Genomic DNA, 13,320 nt, shown 5'->3' on the forward strand with positions numbered 1-13,320 from the left:
GTATGCAAATGGAGTCTAACCAGCGTTTTATATAATTATAACATAAACCCCATTGTATTCCAGCTCTCCTGAGATAAATGCCAACATTCCATTAGACCTTTTGAACTTTTTTTGTATCTATCCATTAACTTTTAGTGATTTCAGTACATGGATCCCTAAATCTCTTTGCTCCTCCCCTGTTCATAGCTTCCCACCATTTAGAAAATACTCTGAACTATCTTTCTTAGGTCTCACAGTTTTCCCCAGCACTTAATCAATCCATGTCCCTTTGCAACTTTCTGCTCCCATCTACATTACTGCGCCACCTAAGTATTGTCAATAAACTTGGATTATACAACATTTCAGTGCAGTACTGAGGGAGTGCTGCACTGTCAGAGGTGCTGTGTTTTGGAAGAGATGTTAAACCGAGGCCCCTCTCAGGTGGACATAAAGGATTCCATAAAGGCACTATTCTGAAGAAGAGCTTTTCCCAGTGCTCTGACCAATATTTATCCCTCAACCAATGTGACTAACTCAATTTATCTGGTCCTCATTATGTTGCTGTTTGTTGGATCTTGCTGTGCCCAAATTGGCTGTCACATTTACAGTACACCTGTGACTACACTTCATTCGCTCTGTAGCACCTTGGGACATCCTGAGGTTGTGAAAGCTGCTATAGAAATGCAAATCTTTCCTTCTTTAGGCGCCCTGTCACTGGATCCGCTTGGGGGCCCCAATTGACGCAAAGCTCGAAACCATTGTACAGTCCAGACTCCGCATTTGAGAGTGAGCCATACAAATCTGGAAACTTTCATCCCCAGACTGCACTGAGGTAACTGATCCCAGCCAAGGCTCAATGTGGACCCAGCCTTGCCGGATTAGGGCTCCTGCTCCTGATCACTAGCAGGTTGAGTGTGGCCTGGATTAGACTGGGCAGCAATGCTGCCGCCCCTGACTCTGAGGTCAAATAACCTCTGCAGACTCACCAGCAATGGCTATTCAGGTGGTTACACGTGGGGCTCTCGCCTGTGGAAGCTCAACTCCAGCAAAGGAACAGAAAGGGGAGGAACATTCACAAAACCACACATACACACACTCACACGCACTCTCACAAGCACACACACACTCAAACGCACACACACACTCACACGCACACTCACACGCACACTCACACGCACACACACACGCACACACACACTCACACGCACACACACACTCTCTCACACTCACACACACATTCCCACACACACACACTCACACACACTCTCTCACACGCACACATTCACACTCACACTCTCTCACACTCACACACACATTCACACACACACACACACACTCACACTCACACTCACACGCAGACATTCACACCCACATACATACACACGCTCTCTCACGCACACTCACACGCACACACACACTCTCTCACACACACTCACAAGCACACACACATTCTCTCACACACACATTCACACTCACACACACACACTCTCTCACACTCACACACACATTCACACTCACACTCTCTCACACTCACACACATTCACACACACACACACACTCACACATTCACACTCACAGGCAGACATTCACACCCACATACATACACACACTCTCTCACGCACACTCACACGCACACACACACTCTCTCACACACACTCACAAGCACACACACATTCTCTCACACACACATTCACACACACACACTCTCTCACACATTCCCACACACACACACTCTCTCACACGCACACATTCACACTCACACTCTCTCACACTCACACACACATTCACACACACACACACACACACACACATTCACACTCACACGCAGACATTCACACTCACATACATACACTCACACTCACATGCACACGCATGCTCACATACACACACTCTCTCACACTCACACATACATTCACACTCACACACAGACATTCACACTCACATACATACACTCACACTCACATGCACACGCATGCTCACATAGACACATACACACACACACATTCACACACACTTTCTCTCACACTCACACACACACATTCACACTCACTCTCACACTCACATTCACACACACACACACTCACACACACATTCACACTCACACGCAGACATTCACACTCACTCTCTCACACTCACATGCACACATTCACACTCACACGCAGCCATTCACACTCACATACATATACTCACACTCACATGCACACACATCCTCATATACACACACACACACATTCACACTCACACAGGCATATTCACACACGCACCAACACACACAGAAATACATTTTCAGATACACACTCAAACACATGCTCTGACACACACACAAATTCACCCAGAGTCAAGCACACACACACATAAACACACACACTCGTACACAAATAGCACACACACACGCACACACTCTCACATTCACACTCACACAGAAACACGCATTCACATACTCACACACATATACGCATTCACACACACATTGACATGCACACATATAAACATACACTCACATGCACAGGCACACACTCATGTACACACATACACACACACATATGTTCAAACACAAACACACATTCACACACTCACATGTACACACACACCACACGCACACATGCACACACAAACACACACTTACACACTCATATGCACTCACACACACACTCACTCACCCATATATACACTTAAACACATATTCACACACACAAACATACACTCACACTCATACACGGTACACACACACAGCCACACACTCGCTCACTCACACACACATTCACATACACACATACATACACCCTCACATGCACGCGCTCACTGACGCACATACAAACATACACTGACGTGCACTTAAACGCAAACATGCACAAAGATAGGCACACAAATTTTATCCCCTTCATTTTGCACATATTTGTGTATATTTTTGTGTCTATACATTTCAATATTTATTTATGGTGTTCAGCTCTCTAATTCAGCACATTCTGTGCAATGCTTGTTTGCCTCACAGATCAGAAGGAAGAACAGACTATTATAAAACACACCGATCATCAAATAGATGCCAAAAGGGTTGACTTGGCCTCTAATTTTCAAGGCTCCATTTTGAAGGAGTAGATCAGGCCGGGGCAAGTACTATAAGTGACTGGCGTCTTCTGGGGATTTTGTTCAACCCTGACATTAAGTGTCGACAGGCTGTTTGACTGTGGATAGCATGTTTTTCTTGCTCAATATCTCCACAGATACACTTTCCAGTACGAATCAATGAGTAGCAATTAAGAGCAGGATCCACGGCTAATTGTCAACTCCCTAGCCTGGAGACACTGAAGTTGATAGTAACTCTCAGTCTCACCACAAAAGAGGAAGTAATGTGCATTTGTATACAAAGTTACAAGATATTTAAAGCACAGAAACAGGCCATTCAGCCCAACTTCAAGAAGCATTTGAGATGATGCAGAGGGGTTTACCAGAATGGTTCCAGGGATGGGGGAGTTTAGTTATGAGGTTAGGTTAGAAAAGTTGGGTTTGTTCTCCTTAGAACAAAGGAGATTGAGGAGAGACTTAATAGAAGTGTTCAAGATTATGACAGGCTTAGATAAGTTAGGCAAGGAAAAGCTGTTCCCATTAACAAATGGTACAAGAACTAGGGGACATAGATATAAGGGTGTGGGCAAGAGATGCAGGGGGAGTATGAAGAAGCAATTTTTTACACAGAAGGTGGTAATGACCTGGAACTAACTGCCCACGAAGGTGGTGGAAGGGGAGACAATCAATGATTTCAAAAGGAAACTGAATGGGCACTTGCAGGAAATAAACTTGCAGGGCTACGGATTGAGTGGGGGTGTGGGACTGACTTGAAAGCTCTGTGGAGAGCTGCCATGGACTCAATGGGCCGAATGGGCTCCTTCTGTACCGTTAATGATTCTATGACTCTATAACTGGCTCATGCTGATATTTCTGCTCCCCATGAACCTCCTCCATCCCTCTACATCTCACCCCATCAACATTCCATTCATTTCTCCCCTTAAATATATCCATGCTATTCGTCTCAAACTATTCCTTATGGTAGCAACTTCCACATTCTAACCACTGGATGGGGAAGTTTCTCTTGAATTCCCTATTTGATTTATTAGCCATTGTCTTATTTTCATGGCCCCTAGTTCTGGTCTCACCCAACAAGTGGAAAAACCTTCTCTACATTTACCCTTTCAAACCCTATCATTATCTTGAATGCCTTGATCAGGTCACCCCTCTTTTCTAGAGAAGTCCATGCTTTTCTGATCTGGTATCATTCTAACAATTTTAGTTTGCACCTTCACCAGTGCCTCTAAATCCTTGTTATTTCACAGAGACCAGAACTTTTCACAGTAATCCAAGTGGCGTCTAAGCAAGGTTCTGCACGAGTTCAACATGACTTGTCTGCTTTTCAATTCTACCCCTCTAGAAATGAACCCCAGTTCTTTGTTTGCTTCCTTTTATGGTTTTATTAACCTGTGTTGTTACTTTAAGTAATCATTGTACCTGTACACCCGGATACCTCTCGTCCTCCACCCCATTTAGACACTCATTTTCTAAGCTGTATAGGACCTCCTTATTCTTCCCACCAAAATCTACCACTTTGCACTTATCTAAATTGAAGTTAATCTGCCAATTACATGGCCGTTCTGCAGGTTCAATGACAGTTGTAGAATAGCATGCCAGGAGCAGCACCAGCATACCTAAAAATGAGATGCCAACATGGTGAAGCTACAACACAGGACTACATGCAAGCTAAACAGCAGAATCAGTATGTGATAGACAGAGCTAAGCGATCCCACAACTGCCGGATCAGATCTAAGCTCTGCAGTCCTGCCACATCCAGTTATGAATGGTGGTGGACAATTAAACAACTAACAGGAGGAGGAGGCTCCACAAACAACCCCATCCTCAACAATGGTGGAGCTTAACACGTCAGTGCAAAAGACAAGACTGAAGCATTTGTCGCCATGTTCAGCCAGAAGTACTGAGTGGATGATCCATCTTGGCCGCCTCCTGAAGGCCCCAGCGTCATAGATGCCAGTCTTCAGCCAGTTTGATTCACTCCACATGATATCAAGAAATGGCTGAATACACTGAATACTGCAAAGGCTATGGGTCCTGACAACATCCTGGTTGTAATACTGAAGACTTGTGCTCCAGAACAAGCCACAACCCTAGTCACGCTGTTCCAGTACAGCTACATCACTGGTCTCTACCCGACAATGTGCAAATTGCCCAGATATATCCTGAACACAAAAGGCAGGACAAATCCAAGCCGACCAATATCCTCCTCATCAGTCTAATCTCGATCATCAGCAAAGTGATGGAAAGTGTCATTATCAGTGCTATCAAGTAACACTTACTCAGCAATAACCCACCCACCGATGTGCAGTTTGGTTCCTCTGGGGCTACTCAGCTCCTAACCTCATTACAGCCTTGGTCCAAACTTGGACAAAAGAGCTGAATTCCAGAGGTGAGGTGAGAGTGATTGCCCTTGACATCAAGGCAGCATTTGACCGAGTCTGGCATCAAGGAGCCCTAGCAAATTGGCCCTAGTAAATTGGCCATTATAAATTGCCCCTAGTATAGGTAGGTGGTAGGGGAATATAGGGACAGGTGAGGATGTGGTAGGAATATGGGATTAGTGTAGGATTAGTATAAATTGGTGGTTCATGGTCGGCACAGACTCGATGGGCCGAAGGGCCTGTTTCAGTGCTGTATCTCTAAATCTAAATCTAAAACTGGAGTCAATGGAATCAGGGGGAAAACACTCCACTGGTTAGAGTCATACCTATTACAAAAGAAGATAGTTGTAGTTGTTGGAAACCAATCATTTCATCCCCAGGACATTTCTGCAGGAGTTCCTCAGGGTAGTGTCCTCGGCCCAACCATTTTAAGCCGTTTCATCAATGACCTTCCCTCCATCATAAGGTCAGAAATGAGAATGTTCACTGATGAGAGGACAGTGTTCGGTACCATTTGTGGACTCCTAAGATACTGAAGCAGTCTGAGGCCATATGCAGCAAATCTGGACAACTTTCAGGTTTGGGCTGAGAAGGAGCAAATAACATTTGTGCCACACAAGTGTCATCTCCAACAAGAGAGAATCTAAACATCTCCTATTGACGTTCAATGGCATTACAATCACTGAATTCCCAACCATCAACATCCTGGGGGTCACCATTGACCAGGACCTATACAGGACCAGCCACATAAGTACTATGGCTGCAAGAGCAGATCAGAGGCTGGGAACTCCTGAGGCGAGTAACCCACCTCCTCTCTCCCCAAAGCCTGTCCGCCATCTACAAGGCACAAGTCAGGAGTGTGATGGAATACTCTCCACTTGCCTGGATGAGTGCAGCTCCAAGAACACTCAAGAAGCTCAACACCATCCAGGACAAAGCAGCCCGCTTGATCGGTACCCCATCCACCACCTTAAACATTCCCTTTCATGATCCTCTCCTTTGTTGTCTGTGTTTTAGTGTATGCCTTTTTCTTTTGCTTCAATGTTGCCCTTACTTCTTTATTGATCCATGGTATTCCATTACTGGCTAGTTTCTTCTTGCTTTTTAGTGAGTTATATTTCTCCTGGATTCCAGTGATGTTAAATGATTCCCACCAACCTTCTATTTCTATGTTTGGCAGAATTTTTTTCCGGTTTATTTTCCCTAGTTCCATTCTTACCCCCTTAAAATCAGCATTATTCCAATTTATTACTCTGGTCTTTATCTTACTTGTGGCCTTCTCAATCTTTATCTTAAACCTTATTATGCGGTGATCGCTATTGCCCAGGTGTTCCCTTACACTTGCTTCTCTTACCTGTTCTGGTTCATTTCCCATTATTAGATCCAGCAGTGCTCCTTCTTTTCTTGGAATTTTTAGATACAGGGTAAGAAAGGAATCCCGCACATGTTGTAAAACTCCAAAACTCTACCCCTTTCACTTTGCCAGTTTATTTGGAGTTAGTTAAAATCTTTCATGACTATTATTCTCTGACCTTTACTCATTTCACATATTTGTTTACACTGTTCTTCCCCCACCTCCTTTCCACTATTAGATGGTCTGTAGTATACCACTATAAGAGTGATCAATCACTTCTTATCTTTTATCTCTATTTATAGGTTCTGTTTCTAACCTCCTGCTAGTTATGTCACTTTTCTCTACAGCATTAGGTTAGTTCTAATTAGTACAACCAACCAATCAACACCCCACTTCTTCCTTTCCTATCCTTTCTGATTATGTTATAATCTGTAATATTTAGTTGCCATTCCTGCTTTTTATGCAGTCATATTTCGGTTATTCCTCCTACAGCTGGTTCCTAGCCATGGATTATTGCCTCCAACTCCCCCGTTTTGTTTTGCATGCTGTTTACATAGAATAGGCGTCTGTTACAAAAGTGAAATACTGCACATGCTGGAAATCTGAAATAAAAACAGAAAGTGCTGGAAATAATCAGCAGCTCTGGCAGCAACTGTGGAGAGAGAAACAGAGTTAAAGAGTTGGATTTTATAAGCTTGTCGCTGATCTATTCAGCACGGCGGCTCATTTAAATGGCCGAGGTGGAGTGCCCACCCCGACAATGTGGAGGGGGGCAGGCTGTCCATCCCCAGCAATGGCGTCAGGCGCCACTGAACAGGCGCCAATGCCATTTTTAAAGGGCTCCGAGCCCGACATCTCAATTTACACATTTAAAGGAATAGTGATTTGAAATAGATTTGAAAAAATTAAATAAATGTTTCTAGCCCCTCTCCCATCTCTCAATAACCAAATAATTCATTCCTTTCCCTCTCACCCCACCCCTTCGAAATACATACCTTGTGCACCTGACCTCTGCCCCCATAAAGTGCATAAACTATGCACTTTATCCCTTCCCACCGTCCCCTACACCAATCGGATGAGTTTGACCCGATTCCTCACCCACCCCCCGCACTGAAATACTTACCTGCTCCCTCCTCCCCACCAGTGTCACACCTCGAATCCCCGGACGGGTATTCGAAGGCAGGGGAGTGCCGGCCACTGGCAGGAAAATCACTCCGGAATGGGCGGCGGGAGCGGGTAATTAATTCATTCATTTATTTAAATACATTGAAATATTTAAATTTTGCTCTCATTGCCGAACGGCGGAGGGGCCGCCATGAGGCCTCACTGCCACCGGCAAATATCTGGCCGGGCCTTCCTGGCGTCGAGGCCCATGGCAGGCCTCTCCCAGAGGAATTTTCCAGCCCCCGCCACCCCCACGATCCCAACGTTGGGTGGAGGAGATGCTGTAAAATCCAGCCCAGTGTTTCAGGTCAATGACCTTTCAGCACAACAGGAGGAATTTAGAGATGTAACAGGTTTGAAGACAATACAGAGGCAGGGAATGGGAGTGTTGGGGGGCAGTGGTCGTGATGCAATGAACAAAAGAGAAAGGTCTGTAATAGGGTAGAAGGCAGGAGAGATTAAATGACAAAAGGGATGATGGAGCAAGGCAAGGGGGGAATGGTAATGGGACAAGTAAAGGAACAAAAGACGGATTTCCCTTGTCCTCACCTTCCACCCCACCAGACTCCACATTCAATGGTCATCCTCTGTCATTTCCACCACCTCCAGAGTGTTGCCACCATAAAACACGTCTTCCTCTCCTCTCCCCTTTCAGTATACCGAAGGGACTGTTCCCTCTGTGACACCCTGGTCCATTCTTTAGTCACCCTAATCACCCTCTGCCTTTCCCACACACTTTCCTATGCAAACACAGGAGATGTAACACCTGCTCTTTGACCTCCTCCCTTCTCACTGTTGAGAGCCCCAAACACTCCTTCCAGGGGAACAAGCGATTTACCTGTACTTCTTTCAACATAGTATACTGTAGTTGCTGCTCATCTACACTGAGGAGGCCAAACGCAGAACGGGAGACCGCTTTGCAGAACATCGCCATTCAGTTCACAAACGCAACCCCGAGCTTCTGGTTGCTTGTCATTTTGATTCTCCGCCCCACTACCACTCTGACCTCTCTGTTCTCGGCCTCCTACAGTGTTCCAATGAAGTTCAACATAAGCTCACGGAACAGAACCTCATCTTTTGATTAGGCACTTTACAACCTCCCAGACTTGACATTGAGTTCAACGATTTCAGATCTTAATCTCTGCCCCCATTTTTTTTGGGCGACAGCTGTTGGTAATGATTCTGCTATTTCCGATTTACGCTTCCTTTAGATTCATCTTTTGTTTCTTTACTTGCCCCCCATTACCATCCCCTTTTGCCTTGCGCCATCACCCCCTTTATCATTTAATTTTTCCTATCTTCCGTCCCATCACCTTCCCTTTTGTTATTTCCCCCCCATTCCCCCTTTCCCTGCCTCTGTACTTACTTTAAACCTGTTTCACCTCTAACTTTTTCCAGTTCTGAGAAAGGTCATTGACGTGGAGTATTAACTCTGTTTCTCTCTCCACAGATGCTGGCTGACCTGCTGAGTATTTCCACCATTTTCTGTTTTCATTTTAACTTGACTGTTGGATGTAGCACTTTTCCTGGCGACCAGTTCACTAATATCCTTCAGGGAATTACAGAGTTTGCAGCACAGAAGCAGGCCATTCGGCCCAACTGGTCTATACTGGTGTTAATGCTCCACATGGGCCTCTTCTCATCCTACTTCATCTAACCTATCACCATACCCTTTTATTCCTTTCTCCCTCATGTGTTTATCTAGCTTCCACTTAAATGTATCAATGCGATTCACCTCAACTACTCTCTGTGGTAGCGAGTTCCTTATTCTCACCACTCGCTGGGTAAAGAGGTTTCTCCCAAATTTCTTGCTAAATTTATTAGAGGTTATCTATTATTTATGCCCCTTAATACACTCTCCCACAAGTCTTCTCCAGTACATATCTTCTGTACGTCTATCCTGTCAGGTAATTCTCAAGTGCAGTAATTGTTGTAATGTAGGAAACACAGTAGCCAACTTGTTGCACAGCAAGCTCCCACAAGCAGCAAAGGCGTCAATGACCAAATAGTCTGATTTTTAGCAATGTTGGTTGAGTGATGAATTTGGGCCAGGACACCAGGGCGAACTTCCCTGCTCTTCTTCTGAATAGTGGCCATGGAATCTTTTACATCCACCTGAGAGGGCCAGACCCGGCTTCGGTTTAACGTCTCACTTCCTGAACCCATGTCTTCAGAGGCAAGACTGCAACCACTGCCCAAGGTTGACATTTAAGCCCAGAGCAGGGTTTGAGCTTGTACCCTTCTTGGTCTGAACAGTGTCATGCAGGCCCCCATGGCATATTAATTTCGCCACATGTACATTAAATTTCAAACTGTTGTTGAAGTAAAGAAAGGACTTGCTTTAAAAGAAAAATTGCCAGATCTTGGCTGGAAAGACATTTGCATATTAACAGACAGTGTGTGGAAGGACAAAGCAGCCATTCCCTGACACATTCAACCCACAATGGACTTTTGATCACCAGACATTGAAGGTGGGGGAGCTCGCATTCCAGGTTGACTGCTAAAATGGCTGAATACACAAACGGGCATGGTCAAGCCAGCTAGTCACATGACTAACCTGCTGGGGAACCTGAGGTTTTTGAATTTGTGCAAACAATTTGGGCAGAAAGCAGATTGCTCCTGGACTGAGAAGATCTCTCCTGGCTGGCTCGCCACAGCCTCTCCTGTCTGCCTGCTCCCATCTCTTTCTCACGAAACTCCAAATCCACTGAAGACACATGAACCCCAAGAGAGAAAAGTCTCCTACAGCGAACAAGGTTTAAGAAAAATACTGGGCCCCAACGAAAAGCAAGATCTACCTACAATCCAGGACACTACAGTGAGCTCGAAGAACCGTAACACAAAAAAGCTCCTCAGATATTGCCTCAAATTTTTACACTTTATTTCCTCTGTTCTCTTTCTGTTTCTATTTGCCTGTGTGTCTCACATGTGCATGCTTGTGAAGGCACGCCGTGTATCCGTAGGCATTATCCGAATTAGAGTTTAAGCTTAAGTTTAATAAAATTTCACTTTTCTTCTTTAAACTTGAGAAAACCTGTTGTGCTGGTTTCTTTGCCTTATAATTGGAAAGCGGTGAAAAAGGATTCACCAAGGGAGAGCTGAAAACACTGTGAGTTTAAAATTAAACCCTGTTACAGTAAGACCAGGTGAAGGCTGAAAGGGAACCCTTGACCCGTTTCTCACTTGGTCGTAACAACAGTTTACCACAGAATTACAGAGCTTTCTGGGGAATAAACAGTTAGATATGGAAATTAGCTATGTGGTGTTAGAAACAGCTAGCCACAATATATATTGCATCAATAACATTGAATAATGACAGCATAGCTCCAGTAGCTATGAGGCGCGAGGGAAGAACATTGTTCTTGGTGAGTCAGTTGCTAAGCTGCGGATGGATGAAGTGATTATGTGCCAGCTGTGACTCAGTGGGGAGCATTTTCATGTCTGACTCAGAAAGTGGTGAGATCAAGTCTTGCTCTAGACTGATATCATAGTGCTGTCCTTTAGAGGGGACATTAAACTGAGTCATGACCTTCCCTTTAAGTTGGATGTTCAAGATCCTATGGCACATTTACAAAGAGAAGGGTTGACCATCCTCCCCATTTTCCTGGCCAATATATTCCTCAACCAACATCACTAAAAGCAAATTCTCTGGCCATTACCACATGGCTATACGTGGGAGCTTTCTGTGTGCAAATTGGTTGTGCAGTGCCTACATTACAACAATGACTACAGTTCAGAAAGTAGTTTGATGGCTGTAAAGCACTTTGGGATGTCCTGAGGTTGTGAAAGTTTCTATAGAAATGCAGGCCTTTCTTTATGGTATGATAATCCGACGTGGTCTCTTAATGGGCTCCAGCGCCTTAACCATTAGGCTTCCATATGCATCGTACAACCAACACGCCATTTTGAGGCACGCAACCTGAGGGGAGTTTTAATCCCACAGGGTGGGTGAGAGAGGATCGGGATGAGTCTAGTTTTTAAACCATGGGATACGTGATAGTCAGAGTAGAAATGAAAGAATAGTCAGGATGAATGCGTGGCTTGAGAGATGGTGCAGGAGGGAGGGGTCAGATTTTTGGGACATTGGGACCGGTTCTGGGGGAGGTGGGACTATTACAAATTGGACGGTCTACACCTGGCCGGACTGGAACCAATGTCCTTAGGGGTGCTTTTGCCAACGCTGTTGAGGAGGGTTTAAACTAATGTGGCAGGGGGATGGGAACCAAATGAGGTCAGTGGAGAGTAAGGATGTAGTAACTAAAGCCAGTAAGGAACTAGATAATGAAGTCAGCGTGACTAAGGGAAAGAGTAGGCAGGGAGCAGATGATGAAAGCAAAGGGACTGGTGGTCTGAGGTGCATTTGTTTTAATGCAAGAAGTGTAGTAGGTAAGGCAGATGAACTTAGGGCTTGGATTAGTACCTGGGAGTATGATGTTATTGCTATTACTGAGACTTGGTTAAGGGAAGGGCATGATTGGCAACTAAATATCCCAGGATACCGATGCTTCAGGCGGGATAGAGAGGGAGGTAAAAGGGGTGGAGGAGTTGCATTACTGGTCAAAGAGGATATCACAGCTGTGCTGAAGGAAGGCACTATGGAGGACTCGAGCTGTGAGGCAATATGGGCAGAACTCAGAAATAGGAAGGGTGCGGTAACAATGTTGGGGCTGTACTACAGGCCTCCCAACAGCGAGCGTGAGATAGAGGTACAAATATGGAAACAGATTATGGAAAGATGTAGGAGCAACAGGGTGGTGGTGATAGGAGATTTTAATTTTCCCAACATTGACTGGGATTCACTTAGTGTTAGAGGTCTAGATGGACCAGAATTTGTAAGGAGCATGCAGGAGGGTTTTCTAGAGCAGTATGTAAATATACAACTCGGGAAGGGGCCATACTGGACCTGGTGTTGGGGAATGAGCCCGGCCAGGTGGTTGAAGTTTCAGTAGGGGACTACTTTGGGAATAGTGATCACAATTCCATAAGTTTTAGAATACTCATGGACAAAGACGAGAGTGGTCCTAAAGGAAGAGTGCTAAATTGGGGGAAGGCCAACTATACCAAAATTCGGCAGGAGCTGGGGAATGTAGATTGGGAGCAGCTGTTTGAAGGCAAATCCACATTTGATATGTGGGAGACTTTTAAAGAGAGGTTGATTAGCGTGCAGGAGAGACATGTTCATGTGAAAATGAGGGATAGAAATGGCAAGATTAGGGAACCATGGATGACAGGTGAAATTGTGAGACTAGTGAAGAGGAAAAAGGAAGCATACATAAGGTTTTTTTTAGATTAGAGATACAGCACTGAAACAGGCCCTTCGGCCCACCAAGTCTGTGCCGACCATCAACCACCCATTTATAC

The sequence above is a fragment of the Heterodontus francisci genome, chromosome 40 (assembly GCF_036365525.1).
Source record: "Heterodontus francisci isolate sHetFra1 chromosome 40, sHetFra1.hap1, whole genome shotgun sequence".
In the NCBI taxonomy this organism is placed as follows: domain Eukaryota; kingdom Metazoa; phylum Chordata; class Chondrichthyes; order Heterodontiformes; family Heterodontidae; genus Heterodontus; species Heterodontus francisci.